Source organism: Lepidochelys kempii, chromosome 3 (genome assembly GCF_965140265.1).
Source record: "Lepidochelys kempii isolate rLepKem1 chromosome 3, rLepKem1.hap2, whole genome shotgun sequence".
NCBI classification, from domain to species: Eukaryota; Metazoa; Chordata; order Testudines; family Cheloniidae; genus Lepidochelys; species Lepidochelys kempii.
In genome coordinates, this window is record NC_133258.1 from 182,248,380 (window position 1) to 182,275,623 (window position 27,244).

The window sequence follows — 27,244 nt, forward strand, 5'->3', positions numbered from 1 at the left end:
ACTAGAAACAAACACAAAATATTCCATCAGGGTGAAAGAGAAAAGGGGCCAATCATCATGTGATTGACTTCCAGAGAACTAGCATGTTCTTCTTCGAGTGATTGCTCATGTGCATTCCAAGAGGTGTGTGTGTGTGTCACGTGCACACGTCGGAAGGTTTTTTCCCCTAGCAGTACCCGTCGGGTCAGCTGTGGAGACCCCTGTGGCACCTTCATGGCAGTGTATATATGTCCCTGCTGACCCACCGCCTGCTCTGTTCCTTCTTACTGCTGGTGATGGTCGTTGGACATTCACAAGTGCCTACCTAGTGGTTCTCTTTTCTTAGTTGTAAATAGTTTAGTTAGTTATATAGTAGGTTGTAGTAGTTGTGCTTACTTTGGGGGGGGCTTCCCCCCTTCTAGTTTCCCCAGGCACCAAGGCATGCCTTGGTTGCAGGGGTTTAAGGCATGCGAGAGGTGTGCAAAACCTATGCCCAGAGGTTATCCGCATGCTGCTTGTCTCAAGTGCTTAGGAGAAGGTCATCAGACAGACAAGTGTCCAATTTGCAGGAGCTTTACACCCAGGACTAAGAGAGCGGGGCTATCATTTAAACCTCCTCCTAAAGGAGTCAGTCCTCTGCCCCCAGCCAGCACCGGAAACAGCACCAGCATCATCAGTGCGCACTGCCCCAGCCTTGGTGTGGGATGTCCTGAAACTGAGAGAGGATTCCTCCAAGAAGCACCAGCATCACTTCCCGGCTTGTAAAGACAGTGCTACCAGGTAGCACTGCTCACAGTCCCCAGTGCCACATAAGAAAAAGAAGGTGGACGGGGTCGTTCCCCTGTCAAGAAGCCGCGAGGAGATTCCAGCAGGATGCGTCCTCCGGCGGGACACCCAGGGTCTGGACCTCAAGACCCGGCACCGTTGACTCCAGCCCCAACCAGAGGCCTGTTGAGTCTAGTGCTGTTGGACTCCCCAACTCAGAAGGATGTGGTGGAAGAGCTTGACCTCCACTCCATGCCAGATACCTACGAGGCAGCGCAGGACCTCGTTGCCATGACGGCGCAGTCCCCGGCCCCTCAGGTGCAAGCTCCAGCACCGCAAGCTCAGGCACCGTCAGTGGTACTGATGACGTCAGCGCTGCAGCATCTATCCTGGTGCCACATATGGCTCCGGCACTCTTCTCAGCACCAATGGTGGCACCGCCCCAGTTCATCATCGCAGCAAGACCATGATGTTACGACGAAGCTCACCATCACCTCGGTACCATTCCTGGACACTGTCGGGCTCCCCTCCCCCCTTTCCTCCAGTGGTCGGACATAGACTACTTTTCCGAGTCAGATGCTGAGTCTTCTGTCTCTCGATGCAGCTGGTACCTCTACTGCTCCCAGCACTGCTCCTGGCACCGCAGACCAGTGGACTCATCGGCACCAGCAGTCGCCTGGCCGTCCCAGTGGCAGGGCCCAGTACAATGGCCCTTTTGGACTCCTTGGGCCTACCATCAGGCTCTGGGTCAAGGGCTCCAGGCTGGCATTGGTGGCACCTGCACCCTATGCCCACTCCTCAGCAATGTCGCTGGCTCGCCACACCCCCAGGGCTCCTGAGAACCTCACACGAGACAGACTCTGGGCTGTCACACTCAGGCACAGAGCCCAAACCAGCACCATCAGTTATACTGAGCCACCTCCAGTCACAGGGGGCTTCGAGGTACCTGACCCAGCCTCCAGAGAGCCAGAAGGGCAGGAAGACCCTAGCCCATGGGCCACCTCCTCCTTGCCAGATGAGTCAGTGCTGGGCACCATCACCACCCTTCCAGCAATGGACACCAGGACCTTCTTAGGAGGGTGGCTCTAAACCTGAATCTCCAGGCAGAGGAGGTCACAAAGGAGTCAGACCCAATAGTTGACATCCCACCCTGGAGGGTCCATCTAGGGTGGCCTTGCCCCTCATAAGAACGATCCAGAACACCACTAAGGTGTTCTGGCAGACTCTGGCTTCGACACCACCCAGCACTAAAGGGGTGGAGAGATGCTATTTTGTGCCACAGAAAGGATACCGACACTTTTTCACCCACCCCCAACCAGGGACTCTGGTGGTCGATGCAGCGAATCATAAGGAATGACAAGGGCTGCCAGGTCCCGTGCCTAAGCCACAGGACACTAAGAAGCTGGACCTTTTCGGTGAAAGGTCTACTCGACCACAGCCCTCCAGCTTCGAGTGGCCAACCAGCAAGTGGTACTCATCTGCTATGCTTTCAATTCTTGGAGCTCGTTGGCAAAATTCCAGGAGTTGCTCCCAGCTTACTCAAGCAAGGAGTTCAACGCACTCCATGAGGAGGGCAGGGTGGTCTCGAACCTCCCTCCAGGCTGCATTAGACACAGCAGACTCGGTGGCTCGGACTATGGCCACCACCATTACAATGAGGCGCAGTGCATGGCTGCAGGTGTCGGGGATACCACCTGAGGTCCAGAACATGATTCAGGACCTCCCCTTTGACTATGCAGGCCTGTTCACCCAAAATACAGACTCTCACCTGCACTGCCTTAAGCACTCAAGGGTGACTTTGAAGTCTTTGGGGATCCACACCCCTGCACCCCAAAAAAAGCCTTTTAAGCCTCAGCCCCCATCCCATTTCTATTCTGGACCTCCCAGGCAAGATGTCCAGGAGACGGGACAGAAATAATAAGAGGTGCCCTCCACAGTGCTCCTCAGGCCAAGGCTGGTGTTTGGCCAAATAGCCCCTGGGCCCAAAGCCAAACTTTTGAAGATGTGCCCGAGGACGGAGCATCAGTATCGAACTCGGCTCCTTACCCCCCCTTTGTGAATAGACTCTCTCGCTTCTATCATGCTTGGTCCCAGATCACGTCAGATCACTGCGTCCTGAGCACGGTATGGGTGGGATATTCTATCCAATTCTGTTTCCTCCTGCCCTCCCACCACCCTTCCTCGTCCCTCTTCAGGGACCCTTCTAACAAACAACTCCTTTTGCAGGAGGTGCAATCACTCATTGGTCTAGGGGCAGTAGAGGAGGTTTCTCACGGAGTTCAGGAGCAAGGGGTTTTACTCCCGCAATTTCTTCATACCCCCCAAGGCCAAGGGTGGGCTCTGGCCTATCCTGGATCTGTGAGAACTCAACACATTCATAAGGAAAGTGAAGTTTTGCATGATCTCTCTGGCCACCATCATTCCTTCCCTAGATCTGGGGGACTAGTACACCGCCTTTGACTTGAAAGACGCATACTTCCATATATCCATTATCCTAGCCCACAGATGTTTTCTTTGCTTTGTGGTCACCTTGGCCAGAAGGATATCCGAGCTCAGAGCTAATTCCAAGCCCCCCTATATGGTCTTTTATGACAACAAGGTGAAGCTACGCCCTCACCCTGCATTTCTGCCAAAGGTAGTCTCCCAGTTTCGTGTGAACCAGGACATATTTTTACCTGAGTTCTTCCCTAAGCCTCACCCCAGTAACAGAGCAAATGCTCCATTCCCTGGATGTCAGGCGTGTCCTAGTATTCTACACTGAGCACACACAACCATTTTGTAAGTCACCTCAGCTCTTTATTGCAATTGCAGAAAGGATGAAGGGGCTCCCAATCTCGTCCCAGCACATTTCATCATGGATCACGTCCTGTATCAGGACATGCTATAGCCTAGCTAAAATTCCAGCCCTATCACTTACGGCGCACTCCACAAGAGCGCAGGCATTGTCCGCAGCATTCCTGGCACAGGTCCCTATCCAGGACATACGCAAGGCAGCAACGTGGTCTTCCATCCACACCTTCATTTCACGCTACTCCATTATCCACCAGGCAAGGGACAATGCAGCCTTTGGCAGGGCACTCCTGCACTCAGGTGAACTCCAACCCCTCCCTCAAGGAAACTGCTTGGAAGTCACCTATTGGAATGCACATGAGCAATTACTTGAAGAAAAAACAGTTACCTACCTCTTGTAACTGTTCTTCAAAATGTGTTGCTCATGTCCATTCCAAATCCCACCTGCCTCCCATCTGTCAGAGTATTCCAGCAAGAAGGAACTGAGCAGGTGGCAGGTTGGCAGGGACCTATATACATCACCATAAAGGCGCCACTCCAGGGGTCTCCACAGCCGATCCGATGGGTACTATGAGGGGAAAACCTTCCAACAATTGTGCACATGGCACACACACACCTATTGGAATGGACAAGAGCAACTCATCTCAAAGAACAGTTACGAGAAGTAGGTAACCGTTTTTTACTTGTGGAGAGGATCTTCATGGAATGCCACTATATGGAGAAAATTCTTCATCTCAAGATGATGTCGCTGGATGCTATGGTGTGCGGAGAGGGGAGAAAAAGAATGATTGCTGTAATAGAATTCACCCAATGTGAAGCTTTCCCTAAGACATTTACAAAGTGCAATAAAACTCACTTAAATCTCGCTCCAAGAGACCACACTGTTTGTTTGGTAGATTTTTGTTTTCATTCTTGCTTTTTTGTAAATTTTGTTAGTTTTATCGCTGTACCTTTCAACAGAAGATGCAATGTAAATAGATAATATAGAAATGTAATCCTCCATGATTGGCTGAGAAACTGTAGCTCTGGTTACCCAAATGTCCTTATCTCCTTGGTAATGCTCGGAGAGGAGCATAGGTAAATCTGTAAAAGGGATCAACCTTGTGTTGTTTAGTCGGCATACCAAATTACTAACCAATGTAGGCTCAATGTAGGGTTATGGTATGAAGGAATGTTCCAGTGATATTAACACCAGTGACCAGGTGAATTTATGCTTCAGAATGTTCCTGTTTAAGGTTGTAATTATTAATTCATTCCAAGTTGGAAATATTTATAGAGATCCACTTGGGTAAGTCCCATTTTGAATGCAGATCTCTGAGTACTTTGGGGGCTATTCAGATGCTACTGAATTCTTTTGTCACGCAGTATTCTCATGGCAAGCTGCAGAGTATTCATTTCACTGTGTGAGAATGTTGTTCCCAACTCCCCCTACAGAGTGGGTGGGTTCAAACTATAGTTAGTCACATGTTTATCCATGGCTATGCAATCCCCATGTTTTGGGACTTTAAAGAGCCGTATTCTTGTTTATGAGCACAGAACTGAATCGCTCATTGTAATATTTGACTTTGTATTGATCATTTTCCTCACTTGGAATTATAATAGCCAATACACATTAACAGTTCTGCTGAAAGAAAAGGGCCCAAATCTACCCTATTGGCAGGCATATGTAAAATACTACTTAAACACTGAAATGAATATTCTAAAAAAGATATTTCACAATAACATGATCCACAATAATAGCTTTTGTATGCAGCTTTTAAGGGGGGGGGGTTTCCCAAGGGTGCTGCTGGTGGTGATATCTTATCTTTTTTACTTTTATTTTAACCAAATGTAAAATTTTATGTGTCAGTTGTTTGTCAGAGGATCAGTATAATACAAATGTACCAAATTCCCATTTCCTTTGGAATAGTGTGAAATGCATGGGAGCAGATTGATATGGGGGACAGGTTTATATTAAGTTTCAGAGTAACAGCCATGTTAGTCTGTATTCGCAAAAAGAAAAGGAGTACTTGTGGCATCTTAGAGACTAGCCAATTTATTTGAGCGTGAGCTTTCGTGAGCTACAGCTCACTTCATCCGATGCATACCGTGGAAACTACAGCAGACTTTATATACACACAGAGATCATGAAACAATACCTCCTCCCACCCCACTGTCCTGCTGGTAATAGCTTATCTAAAGTGATCATCAAGTTGGGCCATTTCCATGACCCAACACTCTCACAAATCTTGGGAGACAGGCCAGTCCTTGCCTACAGACAGCCCCGCAACCTGAAGCAAATACTCACCAACAACCACATATCACACAACAGAACCACTAACCCAGGAACTTATCCTTGCAACAAAGTCCGTTGCCAACTGTGCCCACATATCTATTCAGGGGACACCATCACAGGGCCTAATAACATCAGCCACACTATCAGAGGCTCGTTCACCTGCACATCCACCAATGTGATATATGCCATCATGTGCCAGCAATGCCCCTCTGCCATTTACATTGGTCAAACTGGACAGTCTCTACGTAAAAGAATAAATGGACACAAATCAGATGTCAAGAATTATAACATTCATAAACCAGTCGGAGAACACTTCAATCTCTCTGGTCACGCAATCACAGACAAGAAGGTCGCTATCTTAAAACAAAAAAACTTCAAATCCAGACTCCAGCGAGAAACTGCTGAATTGGAATTCATTTGCAAATTGGATACTATTAATTTAGGCTTAAATAGAGACTGGGAGTGGCTAAGTCATTATGCAAGGTAGCCTATTTCCCCTTGTTTTTTCCTACCCCCCCCCCAGACGTTCTGGTTAAACTTGGATTTAAACTTGGAGAGTGGTCAGTTTGGATGAGCTATTGCCAGCAGGAAAGTGAGTTTGTGTGTGTGTGTGTGTGTGTGTCCGGGAAAAAAGGGGGGGGGGTGAGAGAGCCTGGATTTGTGCTGGACATGGCCCACCTTGATTACCATGCACATTGTAGGGAGAGTGGTCACTTTGGATGAGCTATTACCAGCAGGATAGTGAGTTTGTGTGTGTGTTTTTGGAGGGGGGTTAGGGGGTGAGACAACCTGGATTTATGCAGGAAATGGCCCAACTTGATTATCATGCACATTGTGTAGAGAGCTGTCACTTTGGATGGGCTATTACCAGCAGGAGAGTGAGTTTGTGTGTGGGGGGGTGGAGGGTGAGAAAACCTGGATTTGTGCTGGAAATGGCCCAACTTGATGATCACTTTAGATAAGCTATTACCAGCAGGACAGTGGGGTGGGAGGAGGTATTGTTTCATGATCTCTGTGTGTATATAAAGTCTGCTGCAGTTTCCACGGTATGCATCCGATGAAGTGAGCTGTAGCTCACGAAAGCTCATGCTCAAATAAATTGGTTAGTCTCTAAGGTGCCACAAGTACTCCTTTTCTTTTTAGGTTTATATTAGGGTGCCAAGCCATTAAAAAAATTTAATTGCGATTCATCGTGCTGTTAATAATAGAATAATACCATTTTAATATTTTGAATGTTTTCTACATTTTCAAATATAGTGATTTCAATTACAACACAGAATAGAAAGTGTACAGTGCTCACTTTATATATTTGCATTGTAAAAAAAAACAAAAGAAACAGTATTTTCAATTCCCGCATTATAAGTACTGTAGTGCAATCTCTTTATCATGAAAGTTGAACTTACAAATGTAGAATTATGTACAAAAAATAACTGCATTCAAAAACAAAACAATGTAAAACTTTAGAGCCGACAAGTCCACTCAGTCCTACTTCAGCCAATCACTCAGACAAACCAGTTTGGTTACAATTTGCAGGAGATAATGCTACCCTCTTCTTGTTTACAATGTCACCTGAAAGTGAGAACTGTTGTAGCTGGCGTCGCAAGATATTTACGTGCCAGGTGCGCTAAAGATTCATATGTCCCTTCATGCTTTAACACCAATCCAGAGGACATGCGTCCATGCTGATGATGGGTTCTGCTCAATAATGATTCAAAGCAGTGCAGACCAATACATGTTCATTTTTATCATCTGAGTCAGATGCTACCAGCAGAAGGTTGATTTTTCTTTTTTGGTGTTTCGGGTTCTATAGGTTCTGCATCAGAGTGTTGCTCTTTTAAGACTTCTGAAAGCATGCTCCACACCTCGTCCCTCCCAGATTTCAATTGGTATTCTATTGTTTAACAGTGCGATTAATCGTGATTAACTTTTTTGAGCTAATCACGTGAGTTAACTGCAATTAAACAACAGCCCTAGTTTATATTGTTTAATATTTATGGATACAAACTCCCTTGGCTATTCTTATTCACCCTGCATTTTGAGATAAGTTTGCATTATGCTGTTGATAGTCGAAGTCCTGTTAACTGCTCCATGTAGACAAACTCACACATTTGAACTGTACCCCACTGATGTCAACAGGCCTGCATGGATGCTGAGCTCTGCCTGTGCACAGCAGCTTACAAGACTATGATCTGCATTAGAAAATATATTGGTGCTCATATATCTTGGCAACTAGGTACCTATTAGCTTACATAAGAGACCCTTTCCTGAGCATGAATTGAACCATGCTATAGGTGACTTAATTTTTGATCAGGCAGTGGAACTCACTTGGGAGCATTTCTTGAGCACTGTGCTGAATCCCCTATTTTTTGGCCAAACCACTCCATCTGAAACCTGGAAGGCATGCAGAGTTGCACATAAATGCATTTTGGCTTGAATCAGGATCCAAGGAAGAAGTTGCATTTCAGTAGCAAGCAAACTGCTTCTTACATATGCCATAACTAGTTTGTCAGCACTTTGGGATACTTCAGGATAACAGGCACTACATAAGTGTAGGCCATTATTATTTAAAGATGCTTTATTTGAATCCCTAGCTGAGCAAAGTTACTTTAAGTCCTATGGGAGTGTTTGAATAAAAGAAACAGAATCTAAATGAAACACAAGGGAAACTAATCTACTCTAGCAAAATAAGGAAATGTTAAGGAAACCATAAGTGTTAAGGTCTAAACATTTCACAATTAGGCATTCATTTGTAAAGAACAGCTGCTCTATAGCCTTTGCATATTATTTTGCTTATTACCTACTGATGACAAAATATACTTTTATTGACTAAATGTTCCCCTAAAATCTTCCAGGAGTTTAATATGAATATCCACATAAGAAACAGCTTGAAGGTTCTAGCACCAGCAACAGCCATCGTTTTTACAGTGTCTGCAGTTACTCGAGTTGACTAGATGATGATTTACATGTGCTGTACATAGCAACCCTTTCAGATCTCCATATATTTATGCTAATACGTAGCTTAGATTTAGATTTTACTGGCAACCACGATGGTGATCAAATTGAAACAAAAAGTAGGTTGACTGTACAGAGACTAGTTTCCCAGTTGTCCTGAACAACTGCCATGCACCGTACAGAAGCCATCATGGTGTAGTGTTACATCTCAAAATCTCAGTGGAATATTTTAAAGCTAATTATCGCTATCAAGAAAGCTCCTAAAGTCAAAAGGGACTGAAGTTCTCAACGCTGTTTTTGTTGTCACCTATTACTTCAGAGCATATTAATATTCAGATTAAATTCAGAAGGAGGCAGTGGCATTGTATATTGAAAATAACCAAGCTGAAATGTATCCTATTTCCCCCCGCCCCATGGAAAGATACAAGCCTACAATGAGGACAGAAAAAAAAAAACCTTTTGCTACAGAATCCTGCAGGGAGGGTTTGCATGTTGAGAATCGTGTGTAAATTTCTGTTATAGTGAATAGCTATTCCAAGAGAGGTATGTAAAGCCCTGCAGGACCAGGCATGGTTGCACCAAGGTCTTAACAAGTGTATGCTATAACAATACAGAGTTTGCACCTGAACATACAGGGATCCCTGAATGCACCTGTTTTATACACAAAAAGATGCGTGTGTTAGTACAAATCAGGCACAATAGAATCATAGACTATCAGGTTTGGAAGGGACCTCAGGAGGTCATCTAGTCCAACCCCTGCTCAAAGCAGGCCCGATCCCCAATTAAATCATCCCAGCCAGGGCTTTGTCAAGCCTGACCTTAAACTTCTAAGGAAAGAGATTCCACCACCTCCCTAGGTAACGCATTCCAGTGTTTCACCACCGTCCTAGTGAAAAAGTTTTTCCTAATATCCAACCTAAATCTCCCCCACTGCAACTTGAGACCATTACTCCTCATTCTGTCATCTGCTACCACTGAGAACAGTCTAGAGCCATCCTCTTTGGAACCCCCTTTCAGGTAGTTGAAAGCAGCTATCAAATCCCCCCCTCATTCTTCTCTTCTGAAGACTAAACATCCCCAGTTCCCTCAGCCTCTCCTCATAGGTCATGTGTTCCAGTCCCCTAATCATTTTTGTTGCCCTCCGCTGGACTCTTTCCAATTTTTCCACATCCTTCTTGTAGTGTGGAGCACAAAACTGGACACAGTACTCCAGATGAGGCCTCACCAGTGTCGAATAGATGGGAACGATCATGTCCCTCGATCTGCTGGCTATGCCCCTACTTATACATCCCAAAATGCCATTAGCCTTCTTGGCAACAAGGGCACACTACTCATATCCAGCTTCTCGTCCACTGTAACCCCTAGGTCCTTTTCTGCAGAACTGCTGCCGAGCCATTCGGTCCCTAGTCTGTAGCAGTGCATTGGATTCTTCCGTCCTAAGTGGAGGACTCTAAATTGTCCTTGGTGAACCTCATCACATTTCTTTTTGCCCAATCCTCCAATTTGTCTAGGTCCCTCTGTATCCTATCCCTACCCTCCAGCGTATTTACCTCTCCTCCCAGTTTAGTGTCATCTGCAGACTTGCTGAGGGTGCAATCCACACCATCCTCCAGATCATTTATGAAGATATTGAACAAAACTGGCCCCAGGATGGACCCTTGGGGCACTCCACTTGATACCAGCTGCCAACTAGACATGGAGCCATTGATAACTACCAGTTGAGCCCGACAATCTAGCCAGCTTTCCATCCACCTTAGTCCATTCATCCAGCCCATACTTCCTTAACTTGCTGACAAGAATACTGTGGGAGACCATGTCAAAAGCTTTGCTAAAGTCAAGGAACAACACGTCCACTGCTTTCCCTTCATCCACAGAGCCAATTATCTCGTCATAGAAGGCAATTAGATTAGTCAGGCATGACTTGCCCTTGGTGAATCCATGCTGACTGTTCCTGATCACTTTCCTCTCCTCTAAGTGCTTCAGAATTGATTCCTTGAGGACCTGCTCCATGATTTTTCCAGGGACTGAGGTGAGGCTGACTGGCCTGTAGTTCCCAGGATCCTCCTTCTTCCCTTTTTTTAAAGATTGGCACTACGTTAGCCTTTTTCCAGTCTTCCGGGACTTCCCCGGATCGCCATGAGTTTTCAAAGATAATGGCCAATGGCTCTGCAATCACATCCGCCAACTCCTTTAGTACTCTCGGATGCAACGCATCTGGCCCCATGGACTTGTGCACATCCAGCTTTTCTAAATGGTCCTGAACCACTTCTTTCTCCACAGAGGGCTGGTCACCTCCTCCCCATGCTGTCCTGCCCAGTGCCATACTCTGGGAGCTGACCTTGTTCATGAAGACAGAGGCAACAAAAGCATTGAGTACATTAGCTTTTTCCACATCCTCTGTCACTAGGTTGCCTGCCTCATTCAGTAAGGGGTCCACACTTTCCTTGACTTTCTTCTTGTTGCTAACATACCTGAAGAAACCCTTCTTGTTACTCTTAACATCTCTTTCTAGCTGCACCTCCAGGTGAGATTTGGCCTTCCTGATTTCACTCCTGCATGCCCAAGCAATATTTTTATACTCATCCCTGGTCATTTGTCCAGTTTTCCACTTCTTGTAAGCTTCTTTTTTGTATTTAAGATCAGCAAGGATTTCACTGTTAAGCCAAGCTGGTTGCCTGCCATATTTACTATTCTTTCTACACATTGGGATGGTTTGTCCCTGTAACCTCAATAAGGACTCTTTAAAGTACAGCCAGCTCTCCTGAACTCCTTTCCCCCTCATGTTATTCTCCCAGGGAATCTTGCCCATCAGTTCCCAGAGGGAGTCAAAGTCTGCTTTTCTGAAGTCCAAGGTCCATATTCTGCTGCTTTCCTTTCTTCCTTGTGTCAGGATCCTGAACTTTACCATCTCACGGTCACTGCCTCCCAGGTTCCCATCCACTTTTGCTTCCCCTACTAATTCTTCCCGGTTTGTGAGCAGCAGGTCAAGAAGAGCTCTGCCCCTAGTTGGTTCCTCCAGCACTTGCACCAGGAAATTGTCCCCTACCTTTTCCAAATCTTCCTGGATTGTCCGTGCACCGCTGTATTGCTCTCCCAGCAGATATCAAAGTGATTGAAGTCTCCCATGAGAACCAGGGCGTGCGATTTAGTAACTTCTGCGAGTTGCCAGAACAAAGCTTCGTCCACCTCATCCCCCTGGTCCGGTGGTCTATAGTAGACTCCCACCATGACATCACCCTTGTTGCTCACACCTCTAAACTTAATCCAGAGAAACTCAAGTTTTTCTGCAGTTTCATACTTGAGCTCTGAGCAGTCATACTGATCTCTTACATACAGTGCAACTCCTCCACCTTTTCTTCCCTGCCTGTCCTTCCTGAACAGCTTATATCCATCCATGACAGTACTCCAGTCATGTGGGTTATCCCACCAAGTCTCTGTTATTCCAATCACATCATAATTCCTTGACTTTGCCAGGACTTCCAGTTCTCCCTGCTTGTTTCCCAGGCTTCGTGCATTTGTGTATAGGCACTTGAGAACCCGCTGATCGCCCCTCTTTCTCAGTATGAGGCAGGAGCCCTCCCCTCTCATGCACTCCTGCTCGTGCTTCCTCCTAGTATCCCACTTACTCAGGGCTTTGATCTTCTTCCCCCGGTGAACCTAGTTTAAAGCCCTCCTCACTAGGTTAGCCAGCCTGCTCGCGAAGATGCTCTTCCCTCTCTTTGTTAGGTGGAGCCCATCTCTGCCTAGCACTCCTCCTTCTTGGAACACCATCCCATGGTCAAAGAATCCAAAGCCTTCTCCGACACCACCTGTGTAGCCATTTGTTGACTTCCACGATTCGACGGTCTCTACCCAGGCCTTTTCCTTCCACAGGGAGGATGGACGAGAACACCACTTGCGCCTCAAACTCCTTTATCCTTCTCCCCAGAGCCACGTAGTCTGCAATGATCCTGCAGACTACGTGGATCTACGTAGTCTGCAGTGATAGCTATTCCCCTGGCATGTGCAATTGACCTATTTGAACACATTTAGCCAGCACTTCTGTTGATAGTCATTTTATGTTTTCTCATGGGAGTTGATTGTTTTATGTATACAGCTTAATTATTCTGCTTTAATTTTAGAGTATTCATCTAGCAATCTCAGTCCACCCCTGCCAGCACAATTTATTATTTATTCTTTATATTGTGGATTAGGTCTTTAATGTTGCTAGGTGCTGTATAAACACACATGAAGACACCAATCCCTACCCCAGAGAATTTTCAATGTGAGAACAAATCACAGTGCAATGTACAAGGGAGCAAATGTAATATTTATTGACTTTTGAGCTGGGAGTCAATTTACAGAATTGCCAGTATGATGTGTTCTCAGCAGCTTTCCTGCTAAGGAGGATGGCTGCAACTTTCTGTATAAATTGGAATTGCATCCACACAGAATTCAGAGTAATAGCCGTGTTAGTCTGTATTCGCAAAAAGAAAAGGAGTACTTGTGGCACCTTAGAGACTAACCAATTTATTTGAGCATGAGCTTTCGTGAGCTACAGCTCACTTCATCGGATGCAGTGAGCTGTAGCTCACGAAAGCTCATGCTCAAATAAATTGGTTAGTCTCTAAGGTGCCACAAGTACTCCTTTTCTTTATCCACACAGAAGATATTAGTTACAGTAGTCCAGTCCAGAGATCACTGTGGCTAGCCCCTCATAAGAGAAGCAGCAGCATAGTTACCTAGAAAGCTGGAGGGTGAGAAAGACATTTCCCATCACTGTTGTGGAGTTTTCAAGAATAGTGCTGAGCTGATTAAAACAGCAAATCTTCATAGTAAGTACCTAGGCAAATGGGAGGCATGTGTCTTTGATAAAGGGAGGGGGGGAGAGAACCTGGATTTGTGCAGGAAATGGCCCAACTTGATTATCATGCACATTGTGTAAAGAGTTGTCACTTTGGATGGGCTATCACCAGCAGGAGAGTGAATTTGTGTGGGGGGGCGGAGGGTGAGAAAACCTGGATTTGTGCTGGAAATGGCCCAACCTGATGATCACTTTAGATAAGCTATTACCAGCAGGACAGTGGGGTGGGAGGAGGTATTGTTTCATATTCTCTGTGTGTATATAAAGTCTGCTGCAGTTTCCACGGTATGCATCGGATGAAGTGAGCTGTAGCTCACGAAAGCTCATGCTCAAATAAATTGGTTAGTCTCTAAGGTGCCACAAGTACTCCTTTTTCTTTTTTGTGAATACAGACTAACACGGCTGTTACTCTGAAACCTGCCATTTTTTCTAAGGTGTCTGTATGTGGCCACTAAAAGCTGCCTCTCAGAATTACATACTCTGCAGAGAAGTACTGACCTCCTCCTGAGACAGTCTAACTGCCTGCTAGCTCCCTTAGGGCCAGTGATGCACTACCAATATTTTAACAAGTGACTCCCACAATTCCTCTCCCCACCAATCCTGTGATAAACCCTGTGTCCCAAAGGAACATATGCTCACAGGGAGGAGGATTAAATGACATAAAGATCTATTAATTTATTTTTCCATTTAAACAAACACTTTCTCGTAACTATGAAAGGCAACACCATTGTGCAAACAAATATATGGTGTTAAGCTGCACTATGAAAATGTTTATCCTTAGGTCCTACAAACTATATTGAGACTGTAGATAGTACAGAACAGTATTCAGCACACAGAGTTAGACATGTCGGGGAGGGTGGAATTTGAAAACATTTGGTGCAATCTCGTCCTTTGCAAAGGCAAAATATTTGCTCTTCAGGAACATTTTTGAGAGCCCCAACAATGTCAACTTTAGCAGAAGGATCACACCTGTTGGGACAGAAGAAATCAGCTCAATCCTCCTTTTATTTAAGTGACAGAGGTCCAGATTTTTAAAGAGACAGTAGAACCCCTGTTTTACAAATTAACTGGGGATTGAGGAGTTCATAAAATCAAAAATTCATAAAATAGGTCTGGTGCATAAATTGTAATTTGGTGCATTGTAATGCATTGCATTTCATTGCATTGCTGCCTTCTCCTGCAAACCTCTGGAAAGCACGAAAGACACTGGAATATGAAAAGATGACAGCTTGTTCTTCATCACTTTTCTCATATGATTTGCCCACCCTAGAGTTTGGAAAAGTGGTTCATATAACAGGTTTTTCATAATTTTGGTGTTTGTAAAATCAAGGTTCTAGTGTACTTAGGTGCTTAAAGATGCAGCTAGGCACCTGGTGGGATTTTCCAAAGCTCGTAGGCATCTAGCTTAATTTTTAGGTGCCTAAAAACTGGTTTAAATCTGGCCAAGAAAGTAAAATTTTCAAAAGCACCTAAGTGCCTTTGGGTGTCTAAATTCTACTGACTTTTACCATAGGCATCTAAGTCACTTAGGTGCTTTTGAAAATTGTACCTGGAATTTTAAAACATCCACTGCTTAGAGCCAGGCCCCTGAACTGGATGATGGCTTGGACCATAGCCACAATTAATAATACAACCGTTGGACCATTGTGCAAGCAATACTATTCCACCAAGCAATAATATTTCATCCAACACACACACTCCACAGCAGTTTTCTAAAGCAAGTCATGCAGCTGATTAAGTATGTTTTCCATCCTTCGAGTTGGGGGTGTAATTTGGATGTCCAAGTTCACACCAAATCTTGTGAATCTGCAATTTGAATTTTCAGATCAAAGGGTTTTTCTGCTTTCTGCATTTTTGCTTTCTTTTAGTGCATTGATTTTTTTTATTAAACCATTATCAATGGTTTGGGAAATCAAAATCAATCTCCTTTTAAGCCTTTAAAACAGAGAATTTTTAAGTCTAAGAGTGGTGAGAAAGTAACATATCAGAACCACACATTTAAGTGTTTGTTTTTCAGCTGAATTTCACTAAATAATATATTGGGTTTTTATAAATTATAAATTCAGATTTGTGTTTGCTGTATAAAATGTGATGCTTCCTTTTATCAGTCACATGAAGTCAAGCATCTCTGCTGAAACAAATCCTTGTGGGAATGTGGGTCACAGATAATTTACTGATATGAAGGATCCTTAACAAGTAGCAAAGATTATGAATGAGTGTGTGATAATGTTCTAGAACTGCAAAAATCCAGAGAAACTAATCCATATGGAGAGCTTGATTCTTAACTTTTCTGATTAGCCAATGGGAATTAGTCTGGCTTTGGCTGTGTCAGTTTGTTAGAAAATTTCAGCTAGATTTGCTGAGCAGTAGTTAGGAGAAAAGACAGGATAGGCTAAAGTGCCAGTAATTTCATGGTGAGTTATGTGCCTTGAATGTAGTAGTTCAGCACCTCTCAATTCACATGGTTCATTACTTACCATCAAGCCCACAGAATCATCTTTGTGTAGGAGTCCAAATGGCTCTAAATATGCATGTGCACTGCAATTATGAGGTAATCAAAATAAAATTCAACAAATTCTAAGTTAAATTGAAAATTACTCATCACATTCCTTTTATGAAAGCCTAGATTAAAGAGAGACAGCCATATGTGAATCAGAGACACTGAGCATGGCTGGATTATGTTCAATATTTGTGCTTTCTAAATAACAGACAAGGTAACTGTACAGAATAATTCCTTTGAAGGCTTTGACAAGCATGATTTGTGGCATTATTAAAACTTTCTTTTCTTGAATAGTCAATGCAAAGGGCTTGCTTTCCCCCCAGTCTAATATTGTATGGAATTTATATTTAAATTGTGCCTTAACTTGGAAAGTCACAGGAGGGAGGATATAAACTGCATTCTTACAGAACTATACAAGAGATTTAAATTTGAAAATTGCTATTTTAGCATGCAAAGCAGCAAACAACAATTAATCGCTGTTCTTCCTCCCATCAGACTCCACAGAGAAGTTTTAAGAAACACAATACTTTAAAGGGCTCATGTAAAAACCTTTTTTTGATACTACAAACATCATGAGAAAAGGACATTCTTGTTTGGCATAAATCAGTCAATGTAATATCCTTAGGAATCTAGAATTAACTTCAATGTGCTAAAAGCCACTGACTCTTCGGGTTAGTTGTAGATTTATAGGTTCCCTCATGGAGTGTATTCTTGAAGTTTACCAAATTCCCTATAATCTCTCCTTCCTCCTCCTATTTCTTTTCCCTTCCATATATTCATTAGTCTTCCTTCTCAGGGTTTGGGAGGGATAGTGGGAGGCCTTTCTTTTGTCTGTGGCTCTGGAAAGAGGCCTGCTAGATGGAATTTATCCAGCTGGCAATGCCATCAGGCAGCAGATTATACAACCCAAGTAAATTTTAAACTATCCCACAGATGAGGGTGATCTTCTTCCTTATGCCCCTGTACTTCCCTTAGATCTCCTTAAATCTACTTACTGGGGTGTAAGTGGGTCTAAGTTAGTGTAACTTGTGGAGGATCTGGAAGAAGGTGCAAATGAATATAGAGGTAGTCTTGTTTAATTTATTCTTTTGTTTACCTTCTTTTTAGTTGCTTTTTTGCTACTCTCTTTCTGGCCCTTTAGGGTTTGAGTTACATCAGCTGAGGCTTCCAGTGGGCTAGATTCCAAGGTAATGGAGAGTGTAAATTTCATGTGAGTGGGGGCAAGTTTAAGTAAGCCTAGCGGAGTTGAGGGGGAGTCTAGTGTGGTGTAATATACATACTGGAGCACTGGAAAATGGTATTAATTAAGACTTGTCTCTGAAATAGGGTTCTTGTCTCTTACACTGACTGATGCCAGATGCTTCACAGGAAGATATAAACCTCCTATGATGAAAGTAGTTGTACATTTATAGGCCATTAATATTCATGGCTCTGACTAGTGATTAGTATATACCTGTTTTTCCCTCAGAATACTGTAAGCACTTTTTGCCCCCCTGAGATTTTCCTAAGGGCCAAGAACATAGATGAAAGTATGACTTGAAAATGGCTCTGTCTGGTTACTAACCTCTACCTCCATCCCAACTTGTTCAGGCTGCACCTCTCTTCAAATGAATCCTTGAGGTAGTAGCTCAGACTTCTCCACAATAGCTTCCAGGGCTTTGCCACACTGCAAACAAAGGCTCTTGAGGTTCATGTTCTCTGACCAGCTGAACAGAATCAAAATGTAGAGGTATAGAAACATTAAACAGTGAGGGGAATAATCTTTCTTGTAATGGGAGCACCTACCCAGCTCCTTTCTTCTGTTTGCTCACACCATCCCCAGTATTATGGAGCAAGCAAAATGGAGCAACCAAATGATGTGACTGTGCCTCACCTATGAAGAGATCCTCTTAGCAATCACAGAAGGCTTCCAGTCTGCAAATCCTCTAGACAGACATTAGAATTAAATAAGGGAAATGGTGTGAGATTCCTTAAAGCACATAAAATAAACTTAATATCAATAATATCAATATGTAATCTGTCCCTTTCCATCTCTCTGTTGTGCTCTTTCTATAATTGTAAATATATCAAGACATTTTAACAACAACAACACAATGAAACTAACTTTTTGGAATGGGGGGATCGGTTTTTGTTCAGGGGTGGGGGCAGAGGTTGCAGATTTTTTGTTGTATTTTAGTATTGGACAGCAGTAGCAGGACCCAGATGCCAAGCTTTGGAAGATTTTCCAGTAGCAGCAGCTGGCTTCTTGGCAGTTTCCTTGGGCAGTTGTACTGATGTTTTGGAGTTGCCTCTGGGTCTGTCTGTCATGTGAATAGGCAGCTGATGGAACTGCCTTATCTGCTTGGATGCCATTTCTGGTAGATGCCATTGACACACCTTTTGATGATGACAGAGATATTCCTTTTTAATATAGTGAGTCTGATAACAGATACAGTTGTGGAGCCTTACAATTCTGCTGCTCTGTTGGGATTTCCTGCCCTGCGGGGTGAGTTCCAGTGATTAACACTGAGTTCTTATAAAAAATTCTGCAGGACACATGGAAATATAAGACTCTAGGATGATGCTTAAAGTCTGTGTCCATTGGTATACTCCACTACAAAAGGTTGCTTTCCTTTGGAACAGCCCCACATATTCGCTGTTGGAAGCTGCTAGCTAAACTATCCAGTACCTTACTTGCATTTACCACACTTGTCCCTCAGATGCTGTTAACAAACTCCTGTGTATTCTGCACCTGTATAAAAAAAATGCATTTTTAGTATGCATTCAGAAATCATTTATCTGGTCTCTAAATGAAAAAGAGAAGAGCTAACATATACACATTAATTGCACCATTTTTATAGTAAAATGGCTGTACTAATTCCCACACGGGGGAATTTCTCTGTGCCCCTTTAGTGGTGGTGAGATTAGTGTTTCGATTGCCTTAGGCTTGGTCTATAGTAAGTTATGTCAACATAAGGCAGCTTTTGTTGACCTAACTATGTCAGTGTACATACTACAGCCTTGCTCCCACCGATATAAGTGCCTACTACACTGACATCATAACTCCACCTCTAAAAGAGGCAGAGGGCTTATTTTGATGTAATTAGGGTGACACCGCATCTGTGTAGACCCTGCGTTCCTTTCATCGGCTGTGGCTGTCTTGTCCTCTGGAGCCATGATATTGACAAGAAAGCCAGCTCCTGGGTCTCTGCTCCAAGCTGGGCTTCTGTCTGGGCTCCCCACTCCCTGCTGGGAGTCCTGTTTCCCCCGGGTCCTAGCTCCCTGCTGGGTGTGGTTCACCCTGCTGGATGCAAGAAGCTCCAAGCAGTTGCCCCTCTGCTCCCAGCCCCAAACACTGCCCCCTTCAATTGGTGGAAACACTCCTGGAGAGGACGCGCACCATCAATGGAGGGTAGTGTGGACAATAGCCACATAGGTCGACTTAAAATTGTAGTGCAGACATGCCCTTAGATAAAAAGATTTAGGGACACATTTTAAGTCAGCTTTAACTAGGTGTCCACACTAGTTTTTTCCAGTGCAAATAACTGTGGGGAGAAAATTGCATCTGCAGTTATTTGCTGGCACAATTAAGGTCACTTGACTACCTAAGACTATTTTTGAGTGCAATCAGGCTCTTAGGGATCTATATCACATTGATTGTGCTTCCATTTAATTGCAGATGCAAATTGGTACCCGTAGTTATTTGCCCTGCCATTTCTGGGCACAGAACCCAGGGCCAGCTTTTCTAAAAATCTGACTTCAACCTTCAGATGGTTCAGAGAGATTGAATAAAATCCATAAATATTCAGACACTTATCCAAAATCTTAACTAAACTATTTGAGGGGTTTTTTCCCCTAGCCCTTCTGCTTAAGACTCCTCTCATTTGCAGACACCAGTTGCCCTTCCCATTCCTTTCTCTAGCTCCTTTCTACTTAGCTGTCTTTCCCTTTCCATCAGAGCACTGCATCACTGCCCATGTATCAGCCATTGTTCCAGTCTTTACTGCTTTGAATCTGCTTTCAGCATTGTTTCCTTCCTTTCTGTGAGGCTTTGGAGCAGGAGTGGCCAACCTGAGCCTGAGAAGGAGCCAGAATTTACCAATGCACATTGGCAAAGAACCACAGTAATGTCAGCAGCCCCCAATCAGCTCCCCCACTCTGCTCCCAGCACCTACCACCCACCAACAGCCCCGCCGATCAGCGCCACTCCCTCCCTCCCCACACGTCCCGATCAGCTGTTTTGTGGCATGCAGGAGGCTCTGGGGAGGAGAGGGATGAGTGAGGGCACGGCAGGCTCAGGGGAGGGTGCAGGAAGGGGTGTAGTGGGGGCAGGGCCTGTGGCAGAGCCAGGGGTTGAGCAGTGAGCACCCCCGGCACATTGGAAAGTTGGCTTCTGTAGCTCCAGCCCCGGAGTCGGTGCCTATACAAGGAGCCACATATTAACTTCTGAAGAGCCGCATGTGGCTCTGGAGCCACAGGTTGGCCACCCCTGCTTTGGAGGAATGTAGCGTCCCAGCACTGGTTCAAGGTTCAAGAGAACAGTCTGGAATAGCAATGGCATTTAGGCTATAGGACATTTCATTGTATTAGAGAAATAGAGGAGGCTCTAAGGATGTGAAGAGAGAGGAAAGAAGGAGGCTTTGGCCAGGTGATGCTTGTCTCTTGAATTTGGACCACATATATGAGAGGGACAGCCAGGATAGCTTGATGGGACAGAAGGAGAAGGCTCAGTGAGACAAAAGGTGTTTCCTCTGTTGAATGGTTAGCAGGAGCTAAATGTAGTTTTCATTTGTTATGTGAACTGATCTGAACATTGAGGGTCTGGATTCATTTGTGCTGCTTCTCTATTCCTTTTGGATTTATATGATCCAGTTGACCCATTGCTGCTTATGCTACTGGTAGCTATAAAATAACCCAGGGATCTCAAACTCAAATCACCATGAGGGCCACATGAGGACTAGAACATTGGCCCAAAGGCCGCATCATACAATGATACAAAAGTATAGTCAAAAATGAAAAAAGTGAAGAGTAATATAGTATGCTATTAAAAGTCAATGTATTAACTTTTTTAAAATGGTAATGCAAAAAGTCAGTGCTAATTTTGACAGTCATTTCATTTTTGGCCACTTTGCTGGCAGCGTTTTGCATCAACTAGAGCATCAATATTAGGTTTGATATCCTGAGACGAAACCAATCTCAGTGTTGCTTGCAAATGTTCATCAGTGAGCCTTGACCTTAACGCAGATTTGTTAATCTTCATGGAATAGAGAAAAACTGTTCACATATATATGTACTTCCAAACATTGCCATTACCCTTGCGGAAGCAGAGGGAGCTGTCATGGGGACTGATGGGCTAAGAGCCATTGGCCATGAGTATGCGCTGAAACTCACAGAAGGCAGCCGGCAGCTCCTTTCAGCCTCAGATCACAGCCCAGAACAGCAAGGGGCTGGGACGCAGCTTTTGAATCCCTTCCCCTTGGGTCATCTCTCTGTTAGAACTTCCTCTGTGCGGAGCTGAGTTGCCTTCTCCTCCCACTGAGACCAGTGGGATCTCAGGGTGCTTTGCACCTTTCAGAACAGGCTCGGATAGCACGTGCATTGCAACAAAGCTCTGAAGCCAAGGGGAATGACAGGTATGATTCAAATCATGCCACAGATGCCCAAATAAACAACCCCCTCTCCCAGACTGCTCCAAGTTAATCCCCCCTCTGAGTCATCCTGTGCATCCTGTCTCTTGTATATCTCTGCTAAACTGTAAGCTGTTTGAGGTCTTACAAAGCACATTTCTGGCACCTAATGAAAGGAGGGGTGTTACCATAGCCACAAGAGGTATCTAGCAGTACAGGGCTTGTGTAACGAGGGAGCAGAAGGAAGTAGAGGGGCAGGGAAGCATGCAGCTTGGAAAGCCCTCCCCCCACCCACCTCCAGTTTGCAAATTGTGCTTGTTTCCAGGGGAGGAGCTGTTTTCAAATGTGAAAACTCTGTGATGCCCCAAGAAACTAGCGAGGGGCTGGCTGAGAAAAACCACAACCCCTTCCCCAAATCCCTGCCCCGGCCTCACCTCTTCCCCACCTCTTCCCCTGAGCATGCTGCATCACCGCTCCTCCCCGCTCCCTCCTGGAAAGTCCTAAGCACCACCAAACAGCAGTTTGGTGGCGGGAAGCGCTGGGAGGTAGGTGGAGGAGCGGGGATGCGGTGTGCTGTGGGGGTGGGGGCTGATGGGGAGTGAAGGGTAGAGGTGTAGAGTCGGCGCCTATGGCCAGCCACATGTGGTGTAGTAGCTGCTTCTGGGTCGGTCAGATCACATGTTGTTGATGACATGTCATTTGTGCAGGAGGCCTTGTCCTCTAATGACTAAGATTGCTTTGCACATTCTGTAGATGCAAATGGGCTGGTAGAACATGATGTCCTGCCCAGACATGTCATCAGCTACTACACCACATATTGACCTGTCTGTAGGAGCTTGGCAAGGGGTGAGATGCCACCACATCTTGTTATTTAAGCCACATGGCATTTTCCCTGTTCATAGAGAAGGAAGCAGGGTTTTTTTAAAAAAAAAACCACAATCTCCAAAGAGATTTCTGAAACATTTCCCATGTCATTCACATTTCCATAGGATTAATTAACAGCTTGGAATCCCTATGTGGGACCCAGGGGCATGTGCCCATTGAAAAAGCTTATGACTTTTTGAGAGAATGAGTGTAATGCAAGTGCACAGATGAAAGAAAAGGCATCCTTTTTTTTAAATGATAGCCCTGGAGTCTGAAATTAAACCCAGCAGGTAGGAAGATGCTACATGGATTTCAAAGGATGTTGCAATTCCCTGCACTAATATGTGATTTCTTTGACTGAGGCTGGGGGGTGAAGATGGGTTCAGGCTTGGTATGAAAAGGGGTAATGGGGCTCTCTCACTTTCTAGTAATCCTTATAGGAAACCAAATTGAAGGGAGAAAATATTGAGAAAGTTAATAAATCTAGTTCAATCTGTGAGGGTTGCATTTTCATTTGAAAATCACAGGCACAACACTGGGATCCACAAACCCTGAGTTAGGCACCTAGGCTCCCTATGTCCTAAGGATATAGGCACCTAAGACTGAGATCAACAAAAGAAAGCATGCTAGATGGGAACCCACCTAAGCTAAGCAATGGGCGATGCCAACAAGAGGGGTGCCTCTCTTGGAGATAGGTGCCTCTCAGTAGCCCAGACTTAAGTGCCTATCTCTGCTAGGAACTCCTCACCTGGAGTCAGTCAGTTTAGGCACCTATGCTGCTTCTTGTGGGAATGAGTTAGCACCTGCCGTGCTCCACATAAAATGAGAGGGAGGTGGGGGGAGAGGAGGAGGAGGCTGGTGGTGGTGGTGCCCACCTTATAACTGCTATCTCAATGGTTAGAGTACTCACGTCTCTCTTCCCCTCTAGCCCCATGACTATCCCACTGTGGATAAATACTTAAATAGTCATGGGAGGAGAGGGGGAGAGAATGACTCTTCAGTCCAGTGAGTAGAGTATCCACCTGGCATGTAGGAGACCCAGGTTTCAGTCCTCCTGCTCCAATCACTCTTTTGTTGTTTTTTGTACAGTGAAACAGCCTCAAAAGGAGAGACTGAGGGAGCCCGACATCAGAATATCCCATAGCTCAATGGTTAGAGCCTTCTCCTGAGATGTGGGAGAGAGCCCCTGTTAAAATCCTTTCTCCCCCTCTGACAGAGAAGGGAATTGAACCTGGGTTTCCCACATCCAAGACAAGCGTACTAACAACTGGGCTAGAAGTTAAGATGGCTGCTGCTACCTCCTCCTGCCACATTCAGAATGGGGCCTGATCTGATAGGCAGCCTCCAAGCACACCTACCAGATGATACCCTACATGCAACATTGATGACTGAATGCCTGTCTTCCCCTGTTTTGTGAATTGCTCTGAGGCTTAGGTGGGAGATAGGTACCCAGATGCCTAGAGGAAGGCAGCAGTGTGCATACCCGAAGGCAGGAATATAGTCACCAAGGAAACTCTTTCTCTGAAAACTTAGGCGTGGAGTGAGATTAGGCACCTACAAGGTTTGGGGGGCATATTGTGGATCACAGTGGAGCCAAAACTGGGACTTCGGCACCTGAGTGTCTTTGTGGATCACACCTGTAGTGGGTTTTTACAAAAGCATCTAAGTGAGTTAGACACCTAACTCTCTCTGACTTTCAAAAGGAGTTAAACACCTAACTAACTTAGTAGCTTTTGTAAATCCTACTAGACACCTTTCTGCATCTTTAAACACCTAAATATATTTGTAACTCTGTACCCTGGAACCCTATTCACCCCTGTTTAGCTCAGGGAGATATAATCAGCAAACACAGGGAACTGTTAAACACTTCAGCTGGTCTGCGCTAGCACATGAGCAAGCCATTGGTCACAGTGCATAGATAACGAGATGCTTAGATATCATGATTGACATATAGCTAGAATAAAATATTACATGAAAATTGATGCAAAAGATAGCAAGCTCCTAAACTGGCTTCATGATATAAACTGGGATACAGTTACTACCATGCCTTGAGGGTCAGCTGAGGGGAACACCTAGTTGAGCTCAGGGCTCCACGGTTTGCAGAATGTGTCCAGGAGATATGTGGAATCACCCCATTCCCTGGTCAGAATTCATCCCTAGCCACCAGTCACTTTTTAGGCTGAGCTGGCTGGCTGCTCACTGGTGTGTTGTGCTACCATCCTCACATCTGGACAGGCTTCCTGCTACACTAATGTAATGAAGAGCTGACTCTCAGCCCTCTTTTGGGATGATTTGAAAAACAGGGTTGGGATCAGAATCTCTCATTGAGCAGGACTGTTCAAATCAACCCTTTAGGACACTGCAAATATTTGTCCTTCCAGCTGCTGGTTTCCCTATTTTGGATGGGGCTTTCCGGTGGGGATGAGAGGTGGGTCAAGACTTCTGGTGGAACCAGTCCATCCTGTCTACTGGGAACTTTGATTTCTACCTCTCCAGGCATGAGAGCATTGTCCTGCCTCCTCCTTCTATGAGTCTCACCTGTGGCAATATCCAGGTACTAACAGGGGCAGAAGGGACATTTAAGAACATTTAAGGGAGGCAGGGGGCTCCCCTCCAGCCCTATTTTTGTACAGGGCTCTCACCTGGAGCTATTAACTTCTCAGCATTAGTGTGGACTGTGAGTTCACAGAGGAGAGGTGCTTCTTCCAGTTTGAGTCCTTGGGGCAGGGAGTCAGTATTTTGTTTACAAAAAGCTGCAAGGGCAGGGAGGTTAGAAAGGGCTGGTAATTAAATGAAGGATCTGGAAGTCCTTAGATGAGCCTGTAAAACAGGAATCCCTCTGCAGAGGGTAGAAAGGTGTGGGAGAGACAATGCAGGGGACTCGGAAGAAATATCGCCAAGCCCACTTAGACAAGTTTTCATTTAGAAAAGAGGGAGATTTGAGGAGTATAGGTGAAAAGAAGGGGCCAAAACCCAGTGAAGGGATAGCAGTGGTATAGAGAAGTTCCCACTCTACCTGTGGTACTTATGTCACCCTATCACCATAGTATCTGAGTGCCTCACAATTAGGGCTGTTGATTAATCGCAATTAACTCATGTGATTAACTCAAAAATTAATCATGATTTAAAAAATTGATCACTATTAATTGCAGTTTTAATTGCACTGTTAATCAATAGAATACCAATTGAAATTTATTAAATGTTTTGGATGTTTTCTATGTTTTCATATATATTGTATTCTGTATTATAATTGAAATCAAAATGTATATTATTTTTGCTTACAAATATTTGCATTGTAAAAATGATAAACCAAAGTAGTATTTTTCAATTTACTTCATACAAGAACTACAGTGCAGTCTTTGTTGTGAAAGTACAACTTAGAAATGTAATTTTTTTGTTACATAACTGAACTCAAAAACAAAACAATGTAAAACTTCAGAGCCTACAAGTCCACTCAGTCTTGCTATTGTTCTTATTGTACTTATTGTTCAGCCAATCACTAAAACAAACAAGTATGTTTACATTTACAGGAGATAATGCTGCCCTCTTCTTATTTACAATGTCACCAGAATGTGAGATTAGGTATTTGCATGGCACTTTTATAGCCAGCATGGCAAGGTATTTACATGCCAGATATGCTAAACATTCTTATGACCCTTCATGCTTCAGCCACCATTCCAGAGGACATGCTTCCATGCTGATGGCACTCATTAAAAAAAAATACATTAATTAAATTTGTGATTGAATGCCTTGGAGGAGAATTGTATGTCCCCTGCTCTATTTTACCCGCATTCTGCCATATATTTCATGTTATAGCAGTCTCGGATGGTGACCCAGCACATGTTGTTCATTTTAAGAACACTTCTGCTGCAGATTTCACAAAATGCAAAGAAGGTACCAAAGTGAGATTTCTAAAGATAGCTACAGCACTCGACCCAAGGTTTAAGAATCTGAAGAGCCATCCAAAATTTGAGAGGGATGAGGCACGGAGCATGCTTTCAGAAGTCTTAAAAGAGCAACTCTCCAATGCGGAAACTACAGGCTCCGGGGTGGGCCTGGGGACGAGGGGTTTGGGGTGCAGGAGGGTGCTCTGGGCTGGGACCGAGCGGGTCAGGGCAGGAGGGAGATCAGGGCTGGGGGTTGGAGCATGGGGGGAGGCTCAGGGGTGCAGGATCCGGTTGTCATTTACCTCAAGTGGCTTCCGGAAGCAACGGAATGTTCCTTCTCCGGCTCCTATGTGGAGGCGCAGCCAGGCGGCTCTGCATGCTGCCCCGTCTGCAGGTCCCACCCCTGCAGCTCCCATTGGTCGCAGTGCCCGGCCAATGAGAGCTGTGGGGGAGGCACATGGGGCAGGAGCAGCATGCAGAGTGGAGCCCCATGGCTGCCCCTACATGTTAGAGTTGGAGTGGGGCCATGCCGCTGCCTCCGGGAGCCGTGTGGAGCGCCCCCCAACCTTGGTCCCTGGTTGGAGTGCTGGAGGGAGGGAAGCCCCAGACCCCGGTCTTCAGTGGGAGATTGAGGGCTGGATTAAAACTACTGGTGGGCCGAATCCGGCCCACAGGCCATAGTGTGCCCACCTCGCTCTAAAATTTTACATTGTTTTATTTTTGAATGCAGGGGTTTTTTTACATAATTCTACATTTGTAAGTTCAACTTTCATGATAGAGATG

General features: G+C 44.8%; 1 protein-coding gene across 29 annotated transcripts in view; it reads left to right on the forward strand.

Moving 5' to 3' along the window:
- NRXN1 (neurexin 1) overlaps positions 1-27,244 on the forward strand; it is a 1,248,790-nt gene that overhangs the window by 704,075 nt on the left and 517,471 nt on the right. The gene's annotated exons all lie outside the window — the stretch shown is intronic.